At 37.2% G+C, this 12,461-nt stretch overlaps 1 protein-coding gene across 9 annotated transcripts in view; it reads left to right on the top strand.

Moving 5' to 3' along the window:
• Positions 1–12,461, top strand: part of NUMB (NUMB endocytic adaptor protein) — a 186,310-nt gene that overhangs the window by 95,821 nt on the left and 78,028 nt on the right. The window lies entirely within an intron of this gene.

Here is a 12,461-nt window from a genome sequence, read left to right as displayed (position 1 = left end):
AGCTTCCTGACAGTTATTCTTTTAAGTGAATCTGTCTTTTTTACATCTGGCTACTTTTGAATTCTTGTTTTTGTTTTTCTGAAATTTCACATGCTAAGCCTGGGTGTGAGTTTTTGTTTTTTATCCTTTCCAATTTATCATTTGAGAGATTTTGACTGTAAACTGCTTATTTTCCCTGGAAAATATATTTGTGGGTATAATTTGAGGCCCAAGATGGAAGTGCATTGCTTCAAGAGGATATGCTTTTGCTTTTTTCCAGGTGCCTCAAGGCACTACAATTTGGGGACATTTTAAACGAAATCCATTCATTGCAGTATTTTGAGCCACTCAAATGGTATGCATTTGGATTGCAAATATGTGTGTGGTTGCTTGTGGTTATAAGTGCTTAAGAGTCTGTTCTCTGTTCTGAGACAGGAAGACAAATTTCCTTTTAGTCCTTTGGAGGTGAGTTGTGGGGATGGGGCGGGTTTACTTTTTCTTTTTTTAAAATAATATTGTGTTTTCAGTGAAAGTTTACGCAGTAAATTAGGTTCTCATTTAACAGTTACTACACAAATTGTTTATAGAGACATTGGTTACGTTTTTCACAATGTTTTAGCATTCTTAAAAAACTAATTCCCTTCTGGATGTCTCGCTTCCTGTAATCTTGTTTCCCTGTCCCGGTACCCTTTCCTCTTTGCTTTAATCAGTGACCATTTGGTTTCACATAGATGATTTTTTAAAGGTGTGCAGCACTCACTTCTGTATTTTATGAGTTAATCTGTTATTTAGCTAACCAATGCTTTTGGGATAGTTTCAGTTCAAGGCATATGGAGTATCTCAAGGTAATAGCCTTGGGAAGCCCTCTAGTCTCAACCAGCCTATTAAGTCTGGACTTTTTGAGAGTTTGAGTTCTGTTCTACATTTTTCTCCCCTTCTATCAAGATCCATCTATTGTGGCCCTGATCAGAACGGTTGATAGTGGTAGCCAGGCACCATCTATTTCTTCTGGTTTCAGGGTAGTTGAGGCCGTGGTTCATGTGAACTGTTAGTTCGGTAGACTAGTTTCTTCTCTGAGTCTTTGGTTTCCTTCTTTCTCTTTTGCTCTGGATGAGGTGAGACTGATAGTTGTATGTTAGATTGCTGCTCACAAGCTTTTAAGACCCTAGACACTACTCACTAAAATAGGATGTAGAACATAAACTTTGTGAACTATATTAAGCCAATTGACTGAGTTGTCACACGAGACTATGGCCCCAAAACTTCAAATGGTGTGGGTTTACTTTAGGTTCATCTTTTTTCTGAGGATGAAACCTTATGGGGGGGTGTAAAAATGACATGGCAGCAACGTCTGACCTTCTCTAACTTGACGAGGGGGAAGGAGAATCAAAACAGCCCAAGGCGGAAGTCAGTCATGCTTCCACCTTCCAACATTTTTTACCAGTTCTGACACCAGCCATCCCTCCCATGGCATTCTCTGCTGAGTTTGATAGTTTGTTGCAGTGGCCACACAGAACTCACAGACAGTACCACCATTACAGAGTTTATTACAGAACTAACAGGTTAAACTTTGGGTTCTGAAATGCTCAGTTTACAGCTCTTCCATCAGAGCAGCCTCTTCTCAGCTATGCCCATAGGCACACCTTTCTCTGGCCTCTCGGCCTCTGCCTTGCTCAGGCAGATGTTAAAAAGCTCTTTTAGCTCTGTTGATAAGTGCCCAAAGGTACCCCATTCCACAGTAAGCCTCAGCCCGAAGACACTGAGCTCTCAGTCTGTGGGTTGTTGAGTCTAGCTCTGCTGCCAGGTACCTGGAGGCACCACACTCCACCAGGAAGCCTCCTGCCCAAAGGTGCTCAGCTCTTTTGCTCCGTGAGTTGGCAGACCCACTGTAACCGCCCTGCTCCGTTGGCTAGGAAGCTGTCTCTTGCTGTCTTCCATGTTATAGCTGTATCTCTCTGTCTCCTGTGTTGAAGAAGTCTCAGCACAGGGATCTTAGGTCCAATGGACATGCTGTACTCCTAGTTCTTCTTTCTTCATAATAGTAGGTCCCCTACTGCTCTGGGATTGACTGCTCCTTTAAACCTAGCAGGATGGCATAACTGACCAATCCTCTTGTTAGGGTCTATGCACCCTATATGCATGTTCCCACCTCCCCCCACCACAAGGGCGCCATGAACGTTATTTACATTATTAGCAGCTATCCAATCCCTTTGGTGGGCCACAAGTGCCTCATTTGCATAGTCCTCACCCAGTTATTTGGTGGTAGTTACAAAGACTATGGCTAGAAGAGCCATATGAAGTAATTTGCTGCACCACATTGAATTCCAAGCTTTATAGGGAAATGGTCTCCTATTAGGTTTTCCACGTTGGGTGGGCCCTGAACTTTGACATTTGTTCTCTCTCAAGAGAACATCAAAATTGAAGCTCAAGCTTTGTGAGTTAGGCAGATGTCTACAGGGCAAAAGCAGTTTCATTATACCACTTACCTCTCTGGTTTCTACTTTCACTACTTGTTCTGGTAAATCCTCTACTATCTTCCCAGCTCTTCAGTGATTTTTAAGTCTCTTTGAGATAAAATTTTCCATCACTTTTAGTTGTTTTCATTGAGAGATTGGGTGAATAACCTAGCCTAATAAATATTATTACCAGGAACGGAATTTTCTTCTGATTTCTTTTTTTTATGATTTAAGATATATGTTTAACTCATTAATTATTAGCTTTATTTTCTAATATAAGCGTTTAAAGCTATAAACATAAGTAGCACATGAGTTTTGAGGTTCAGTGTTTTCATTTTTATTACTTGTATTATGTATTTAAAAATCTAAATTTTCTGCTATGATTTTCTATTATGTTTGCCTCTTCAAGCTATGACCTATGGTCAGTCCACAGTCATTTAGAAGTATGATTTTAAATTTTGCAATATATGGATTTTAAAAGATTTACCTTGTTATTCTTACCTCACCTATTCCAAAAGAAAAAGATTTTCAGTTTGGATTACAAAGCAACACTGAACTATGGGCTGTATGCAAGAGATACACCCAAAACAAAGTGATTCAGGAAAGCTAAAAATGATTGATGGACAAATATATACCAGGCAAATGGAAACAATAAGGAAGCAGGGGTTACTCTGAAAACACTCTTTTTAGTGACTTGTTCTCACCTTTCTAATAACAAACTTTAATAATAACCAGTATTCCATATCATTGAGACTTGCCAGAGTTCCTAGAACTCTGATTTTGTGTTAATAATTGAATGGTAATTAGCTTTTTCTTTTCCTTCCCCTCTTCTCTTTTACTTCCTCTTCCTTCTCCTCTTTCTCCCGGTCCTCCTTTTCTTACACTTTAACATCTCTGAAACTGGGATGTATCTCTAAAATTGGGATGTATGCTACTAGCAGGGATTCAAACCGGCTCAGTCATGGCCAAAGAAGTGAAACAGGGATGGACCCAAAGTTTTACAATTTGGGTGATACACCACGGTACCTGGAATGGGAAGAATTACGAGTGGACGCCCTGGAATGGGAGACTTGGAAGAGGTGTAGTGAAGCCTTTCAGGAGGCCGTTTGCATGAGATTGCATTATTGGCAGGAATGTAGAGAGCGACACACATTCAAAGAAGCATGGTTGGCCGCCGTCTTTGAGCAGGACACTGCCATTTTTGAGTGAGGCAGTGCTGTTTTCAAATCAGCTCAGAATCAAAGGGCAAGAGATTTGGTTGCTGTGCAACCTGAATGCTGCCCTTGTTTTCTAAGAGGGAGACTAGTATCTAGCTGGGCTTCGACCTGTAATTTTTCCCACTGAGGGTACCAGGCTGAATCAACCAAATTTTTAAAAAATTGGGTCTGTTCCGGTGACACTTCCTCGGCCATGATTGAACCGGGCATAATCGGATTGAAGCCCTGCTTACTAGTGATGGTATTTTATAATTAATGAACAATTATTAATTAATGGTTCATTTTGGATGCATGTTTCTTTTTTAGTGAAACGTAAAATAATGGTGTATGTTGTAATCAATGGCATCTTAACTTTGAGGAACTATATATATTTTTACATACATATCATGGTTCTTTACCATACCCTACCCCCCACTTAAATACCTCCTCTCAGTCTCTCCCATCCTGTGCTTACATCATTCAAGACCCTAAGGGAGGAAATAATCTTTATTTTTTCTTCCTGGCTCTTCTTCCAGCACCTAGCATAATATATTGTTGGACACAGGGTGTTTTTTAGTGAACAATTAAGGAAGTGGCTAGGTATAATGAATCATAGCACAGGCTGAAATATATTTATATTGGTGGCCAATTGTTTATTTAACCACTTGGTAGGAAGAGATTAATGCTTACATTAGTTAAGATTAGCTTAGATAGAAAGAACAGAAAACAGTGCTTCTTACCTTAAACAAGTTAGAGAATTTATTGGATGAATGATAGGATATCTGACGGTGTTTTAAGAAGTGTTGAACCAATAACACCCACAAAAAAGTGGTTACAGAATACAAAACATAGTGAAGGAAATGAAGAGTAGTGAAATAAAGAATTAAGAGAAAAAGCAGGCGTCTTAGTCACCTATTGCTGCCATAACAGAAATATGCAATTCAATCCATGACAGCAGGCCTCATCAGTGAGATAGGATTTAGGTTGAGACTTTTTGAAGCATGAGTAGGAGACAGAAGTATTTGAAGAATCTGGAAAAAGGCATTTCAAGCAGAGGAAAACAGCAGGCCTAAAGTGAGAAAGACCTTTCAGTTAACTGTAAGGACCAGAAAGAATTAGCTGGAGAGAGTGCCACCTCAAGGTAAGAGGGGCAGGCAGGGACCATACCTTAATGTGTAACATTTACTCTGTGTCTTGGTCATCTAGTACTGCTGTAACAGAAATACCACAAGTGGATGGGTTTAACAAAGAAAAGTTTATTCTCTCACAGTTGAGTACACCACAAGTCCAAATTCGGGGCGTCAGCCCCAGGGGAAGGCTTTCTCTCTCTGTTGGCTCTGAAGGAAGGTCCTTGTGATGCATCAGTCTTCCCTTGGTCTGGGAGCATCTCAGCGCAGGAACCTCAGGTCCAAAGGACATGTCCTGTTCTTGGCACTGCTTTTTTGGTGGTACGAGGTCCCCTGTCTCTCTGCTAGCTTCCTTTTCCTTTTATCTCTTGAGAGATAAAAGGTGGTGTAGGCCATAGCCCAGGGAAACTTCCTTTACACTGGATCAGGGATGTGACCTGGTAAGGGTGTTACAATTCCACCCTAATCTTCTTTAACATAAAATTACAATTGAAAAATGTAGGACAATCATAGAATATGGGAATCATGGCCTAACCCAGTTGATACACACACTTTTGGGGGAACATAATTCAGTCCATGGCACTGCATTTGCGATGTTCCGAATACTCTTCCAAGCACTTTACTATTCAGTCCTTACAGCAACCTATAAAGTAGGTACTTAAAAAAAAAACTTCACTATTGCAAATAAAGACAAGAGGGAACATAAGCACAGAGAAGTTCAGCAGTTTCCTAGAGTTACACTTACTGTAACTCTGAATGACTCCCTGAATGCTGAAGTAAAGAGTTTGGATTTAATTTTAAGATGCATTGGAAAGCCTTAGAACTGTTAGGCAATGCCATGATCCATCTTATATTTTTAAACATTACGCAGTTGATCAAGGGAGACTACAAAGGAAATAGAAATAAATACTAGTCGGTGACTTATCCTGTTCCAGGTAAGAGATGAAGTTGTCTTGGACCAAGGTCCTGATGGTAGAGATGATGAACAGTGGACAGATTTGAGATGTATTCTAGTGCCCTTTGTTGATGGCTTGGATAAGAGGAGTGTGGTACAGGAAGGCGCTAGGTTGGAGAAGATTAAAGAGTTGAAGAGATGATGTGCGTAGATAATTTTCAAAATTTCTTATCAGTAAAGGAGAGCAGAGCTGTTTTTAACCTTCTTATTTCTGCAAGTTTTCCAATGCCATTTTTCTCTCTCTCTTTTAAATTTTTGGAACCAAATATATTTTTATTCCAGTCTGCCTCTCCAGATTCCAGCACCTTTTTCTCATCCCACACTTGACAGATGCTTAGAGGAGGAAAGTCAGTGTAAAAAGTAGGCTAGCATTCTCAGCAATTCTGCCCTTTTTCATCAAGATGTTTCTTGCTAAATCAGTCCTTGTTAAATCAGAGCAGTTTCATTTTGTTCTATAAGGAAAGGTTTAATCCTTAAAGTAACACCATCCTAATAAAGTCAGTCTGTGCATATCTGTGTTGTGGGATTGGGGGTGATGGTCATGTGTATTTTTATCTGCAAAGTATTACATGCCTTAAAAGGTTAGTATAACTGAATCACAAATTCAGTCCATCAGTTGTTTTTTTCAAAAAATGGCAAATGACCAATTAAATGATAAAATTTGGTTATGTGAATAAAAGAACCAGTTCTCAGAAAAGATTGCTCTTTTTTGTTTTTTAAGTTTCTTAAAGATACTCAGGTTCACCTTTTGAGACCACCTAAGTTTTTTTTTTTTTTTTTTGACTGTAGGCTTAAGTAGACAGAGAGCCCTTCCTCATTTTGTAAAACTCTAATTTTCCATTATTTTTAAGGAGTGAAAATTAGGAAGATCATGTATCAAAACAAAAGAAGTAATTTTATGACAAAATAAGTAGGAAGATGAAAATTAATAAGACAGAAACCTGAAATTAAAGTTAGATAATAGGCAAGAATCATGGAATACTATTTAAATGAGTGGATCTTAAATTTTGAGAAGTTACATAATCCTTTGATTCAGATGAAAGTTGAAGATTCTGGCCCCAGAAAGTGCACCAACACATGCACATTCCGACGTGTGCACTCTCTTACGGTGTCGCTGGACCCAAAGAGCCTCTGGGGTACATGATGCCCTGGCTGAGAACACATGGTCTAAATGGTGATCAGGTCTGAGAAGCATGTGGCTAGAGAACTGACATTCAAACTTTCACAGTGTTCTCTTCTCAAATACCAATCTTTAGGACAGCTAGAACTGAATTTGTTTTTGTTTTTTAAAACCTCTGGTCTGACAGCTGAAGAAGCAAAGCCGTTTCTAGTTTTAGCTATTGAAAATTTAGAATAATTTGTTCTTAAAATTTTTATTTGAAAATGCTTTAGATGGCAGAGGTTTTCTGAAATAAGCCAATATAATATGTAGGGTACCTTAAGCTATGTAGCCTATTTAAACAAAATAACAACAACAAAAAAGTTGAACTAAAATATCAGTGAATTTACTGAAACCTAAGTTTTAATAGAGGAGCTGAATGTAAGTTTTATTTGAGAAGTAGTTTTTGTTTTCTTTTTTAAAACGCCAGCCAGTTTGTTCTCTCTACCTTGCCATGACTCTGTAAGTTAACGTTTGCTTTGTCTCAAAATTGATTATGAACTTTAAAGATGAATTTTATTAGTCCTGTAAGTCATGTGGCATATATTTATTTAGCTGTTGGTGATAAAGCTGTACTTTGTTGCTGCTTATTTGGCTCAGTGCCTACGTGGAACACTGAACCAAAGATACAACTTAATAAGTTGTAAATTGTTTCCTATTATGCAGTTTATGCCAGTTAGACCGGTATCTAATGTAATCCGGAATTCTTAGGATTCATTGATTGAATGGAGAATTGGCTGGATGACCTACCTCTGAATTCTTTGGCCATGCTCAGAGACTGGATTCCTTACATTTTTTCACTTACTTAACTTAATCAAATAAAAGGATTCTTTCTTCACTCTAAATGTTGAAAGTTCCGCATCCTAAGAAGTAGCAGAATGCGAAAAAGGAAAATTCAGAAATGAAATACGTTAAGCTTGTGGTGTAATAATCTACTTTATCTAATATCATGATGTTTTAATTTATCATTTCAGCTTAAGTTTTGGTTAATGAACAAATTTTTTTTTTTTGTCAGATGGATAGTGTTTTTTTTTTGTAACTTTTCACGTTGAATTCTGAAATAGAAATGTGACAAAGAATATAATAGAATTGTATACACATCAATCGTGTGTTTTTTTAAAAAAAAAAAAAACCAAACCTGTTGCCGTGGAGTCTATTCCAACTCATAGCAACCCTATAGGACAGAGTAGAACTGCCCCATAGGGTTTCCAAGGAGTGGTTTGTGGATTCCAGCTGCTGGCCTTTTGGTTAGCAACCAAGCTCTTTACCACTGTGCCGCCATGGATGTGTATTCAGAGAAGAGTAAAATAAAAGTGAGAGTTAAAAACAATTTAAATAGTATAGGTGATTCTTTCTGCCATTTTACTCAATGAAATTTCTGCTCTACAGTGTCTTTGTATCTCCCATAGTGTGAGCATGTTGTGTGGTTCTAGTGCTAGATGGGTATTTTCCTCACAACATAAGCATCAGCCAGCTACTTCAGCTGTGTTCGACTATTGAACTGTGTTCAGTTGAAGAACAGCAAACTGTTCCTTACTAGAAAACAAAACAAAAACAGGCTGTGCTGGATTTATTGCAAAATAGTAAAAAAAAAAAAAAAAAATTTTTTTTTTTTTACTACAACAGTGTACTTTATGGGTGATTTAAGGGTATCTCTTTAACTTTGAATTTACATGATTTTTGTCTTTAGTGCTGTCTTTGGAACTTAACCCTAAGTGAGATTAGATTCTCCTGAAAAAGGAAGTTTAACTAATTAAATGTAACTTGTAAGCGTACTTCTCTCCCCTCCCCCAGATATTCAAAATGGTGCCCATGGTTTTATATTTTAGTCTACACATTAGTAGAGTTGGAACCAAAAATCCTGCTGTAAAATTTACAGTGAATAATTTTACCGTTGTAATTACTAAGCTCCCCCCTACCCCCGAAACAACTCTTAAGTGTCAGGGTCAAGTTTCCTGAGTGTGTTTTGTGTGTCTCCTGTGTATATCAAGTATGTGCTTTGGTTTTTTTTTCAGTTTTTTAATCTGTAGTGAATTTTCTGAAGCATACTCTCATCTCGTCTAATCTCTCTTATAATTTATATATAACAGGGGCCTAAAGTTAGAGGTGTAGTTATGACTATAGAACAAAGGAAAGCAAGCAAGCATAATTTGGGGGGTGGACTCTAGAAAAGTCCCTGTTATACCCAGATTAGGCTGGACAGACTCAGTTTTCCATAACATTATCCTTTTTACTGAAAGTAAGACTTAAACTTTATAACTAAATGTGACTAAATATTTTTTTGCCTATTGTTAGACATCAGACATCACATAATTATGTGTGTATGTATTTATATTTATACGCTTCTCATCCCTATATTCAGTTCCAGAAAGGATTTTAGGTTGCTTGCTTTCCACCTAATTAAAATTATGAAATAAATGGTGTGTGTATATATATATATATATTTAAAAGGATACATGTAACATATGTAGGTTATATAGCATAATGAAATGAAAACTCGTGTATTCACTACCTAAGAATTGTTGTTGTTGTTGTTGTTAGATGCCATGGAGTTGGTTCCAACTCCTAGCAACCCTGTGTACAACAGAACCAAACACTGTCCGGTCCTGCACCTTCGTCACAATCATTGCTGTGTATCAGCCCATTGTTGCAGCTACTGTGTCAGTTCATCTTGTTGAGAGTCTGCCCTTTTTTCGCTGACTCTCTGCTTTACCAGGCATGATGTCCTTCTCCAGGGACTGGTCCCTCCTGATAACATGTCCGAAGTACATGAGATGAAGTCTCGCCATCATTGCTTCTAAGGAGCATTCTGGGTGTACTTCTTCCAAGACAGATATGTTCATTCTTTTGGCAGTCCGTGGTATATTCAATAGTGTCCTCCAACACCATAATTCAAATACATCAATTCTTCTTTGGTCTTGCTTATTCATTGTCCAGTTTTCGTGTGCATACGAGACAATTGAAATTACCATGGCTTAGGTCAGGCACACCTTAGTCCTCAAACTGCTTTTTAACACTTTAAAGAGGTTTTTTGCAGCACATTTGCCCAGTGCAATATGTTGTTTGATTTCTTGACTGCTGCTTCCATAGACGTTGATTGTGGATCCAAGTAAAATAAAATCCTTGACAACTTCAATACTTTTTCCATTTATCGTGATGTTGCTTATTGATCCAATTGTGAGGATTTTTGTTTCCTTTATGTTGAAGTGTAATCCCCATACTGAAGGCTGTGGACTTTGATCTTCCTGAGTACAAGTCCTCTTCACTTTCAGCAAGCAAGATTGTGTCATCTGCATATCATGGGTTGTTAATGAGTCTTCCTTCTTCCTCCAATCCTGATGCTACATTCTTCTTCATATAGTCCAGCTTCTTGGATTATAGGCAGTCCCTGAGTAACGAACAAGATCTGTTCCTGTCTGTAAGTTGTTAAGTCAGAACAGCCCTATATGGTTCTTATTTAGCCTTTTTTTTTTTTATGTTCAGGAAAAGACTTGAAGCCCTTTTCAATGATTTAAAAAGCTGTGTGTGCGGCAGATGAAGGTGGTTGTGATGAAGGATTTGTTGCAAGTAGGGGCTGGTTCAGTCATTTCAAAGTGAGGGCATATTTACATAACATTAAAGGGCAAGTACAAGTTGTTGTAAGTTGGGTGTTCAGGATCTGGAGGCTTCCTGTATTTGCTCAGCATGCAGATTGAAATAAGTCTGGTGAAAGGATACGACCCTGATGCACACCTTTCCTGATTTTAAGCCATGTAGTATTTCCTTGTTTTGTTCCAGCAACAGCCTCCTAGTCTATGTACAGGTTCCACATGAGCACAATTAAGTGTTCTGGAATTTCCCATTCTTTGCAGTGTTATCCATAATTTGTTATGATCCACATAGTTGAATGCCTTTGTGTAGTCAATAAAACACAGATAAACATCTTTCTGATATTCTCTGCTTTCAGCCAGGATCCATCTGACATCAGCAATGATACCCCTTGTTCCATATCCTCTTCTGAGTCTGGCTTGAATTTCTGGCAGTTCCCTGTTATGTACTCTGCAGCTGTTTTTGAATTATGTTCAGTGTAATTTTACTTGTGTGTGATATTAATAATATTCTGATTTCTGCATTCCATTGGATCACCTTTCTTTGGAATAGGCATGTATATGTATCTCTTGTACGCAGTTGGCCAGTTGTCTTCCAAATTTCTTGGCATAGACAAGTGAGCGCTTCCAGTATTGCATCTATTTAGAACATTTCTAAAACTTTTGAAGTCCCAACATAAACCTTTCCCAATTATATTCGTATTTCTTTCCCTCAGAAGTAACATGCCCCTTAATTATGAACCAATGATACTTGTTTTTCTATATAGTTTTACTAATTATATGTTGTTGTTATGTACCATCAATTCAATTCCAACTCATAGCTACCGTAAAGCACATAGGCTGTAAAAATTAGAGTGAACAAATTTACCATTTTCAATAATTACTTGATCTTTTTGTTTTTCTTACAAGGAAACAATCTTAAGTGTCATTGGCCATTTCTATTCCTTTGTGAAATGCTTGTCATATATTTTGCCCATTTTGTATTTAAACTGATATTTAATTGTCTAAACTCATATTTGCTTATTGATTTTCAGAAAAATTTTAAACATTACGGATACAAGTATTTTGCAGTTTACATATGTGGCATATAATTTCTCCCAATTTGTGGCACTTTCAGGTGGATAATTTTTTACTACATTTACATATCAGAAGAAATTCTTTTGTGTTAGATCATATGTCTTGTTTCAAGTGTATAAAGTATAGTTCCTACAGTTTTTAAACCATACTAAAAAAGTGAGATGTTTACAGTCTTCATCAGTAACTGATTCCAATGTAAGTAACCATTATAGAATAGCCTTGTATCATTATAGAGTCACTGACCAATAGCTCTTACTAAAGCTTTTTTTTGTATTAAAATAATTCAACTTCAGAGCTATAAAGCTGAGTATATATGCCATGTTGAAATTCTTCCGTTGTTAGAAATTCTTTTTGTGCTATTACTTTTTGGTCTTGTTAGTTTTATTGTTTATTGTTCATCAAACAGATAAATCCGTTTCTAGCTTGTCACTTGCCACGTGGAACATACTTCTTGCTATTTATTCCCAGTTAGAAAGCTTTTATTTATTTAGAAGCATAGCTTGTAGTGTACCTTATGTGACGTAACTGGCCATAAAAGATTCTTTTAGGGATTTTAACCTTTTTAATTGGTGAGTATAACAAATCCGATGAAACTTTTGCTGACCAGTTCTTTTTTTATGGAGAATTCATTTAGAATGGTATTTGCGGTTTTATTTTGTCATTCATTGTATATTGTGTTTTATAGGGAGCACCTAGGAACTGATCTTGTAATTAGTTTGTTTCTTCCCTTTATTGTGGGTTTCCTGTGGTCAAGGACAGTTACTTTTTTTTTTTTTTAATTTACACTTAATTTTTATTGAACACTTAAATCCTCTTAACAACTAAGTTTTTTTTTTTTTTAATGGTTAGTACACGTTTTGTTCTATGACATTGATTAACAACCCGAGACATGTTAACACTCTCCCTTCTTGAACCTGGGTTTTGG

The sequence above is a fragment of the Loxodonta africana genome, chromosome 10 (genome assembly GCF_030014295.1).
Source record: "Loxodonta africana isolate mLoxAfr1 chromosome 10, mLoxAfr1.hap2, whole genome shotgun sequence".
In the NCBI taxonomy this organism is placed as follows: domain Eukaryota; kingdom Metazoa; phylum Chordata; class Mammalia; order Proboscidea; family Elephantidae; genus Loxodonta; species Loxodonta africana.
The sequence above is the reverse complement of the archived record's forward strand: the minus strand, read 5'-3'. Positions and strand labels throughout refer to the sequence as shown.